Below are 355 nucleotides of genomic sequence, written 5' to 3'. Positions count from 1 at the left end.
TTTTGTAGAATTTATTGAGGACCTATATTGACCATAGTGACCAAGGAAACTCGACGCAGTTCATAATACTTCATTAAAGAAGTAATGGCAACCAGCATGCCTTTGGCGAATCGGTGCGGCAGAGATGAAGAGGTGAGGTCTTATTGGCAAGAGACGTCGGCTGTACATCGACCTTGGAGAAGTCAGCTTCATAGAACGTCCGCTGTCATGTGACAATGCATAGGGTCCGCGGTTTCATTTTTATGCAGTTTTAATTCTGCTATGCACCATTCCCACCACGTGTTTTGAGGAATAGTCAAGCATGAATTTAGAGAATATATGTTAATATTGCTCGACCACTACCCGTACCAAACGT

This window comes from Penaeus monodon, chromosome 19 (assembly GCF_015228065.2).
Source record: "Penaeus monodon isolate SGIC_2016 chromosome 19, NSTDA_Pmon_1, whole genome shotgun sequence".
Classification (NCBI taxonomy): Eukaryota; Metazoa; Arthropoda; class Malacostraca; order Decapoda; family Penaeidae; genus Penaeus; species Penaeus monodon.
The sequence above is the reverse complement of the archived record's forward strand: the minus strand, read 5'-3'. Positions refer to the sequence as shown.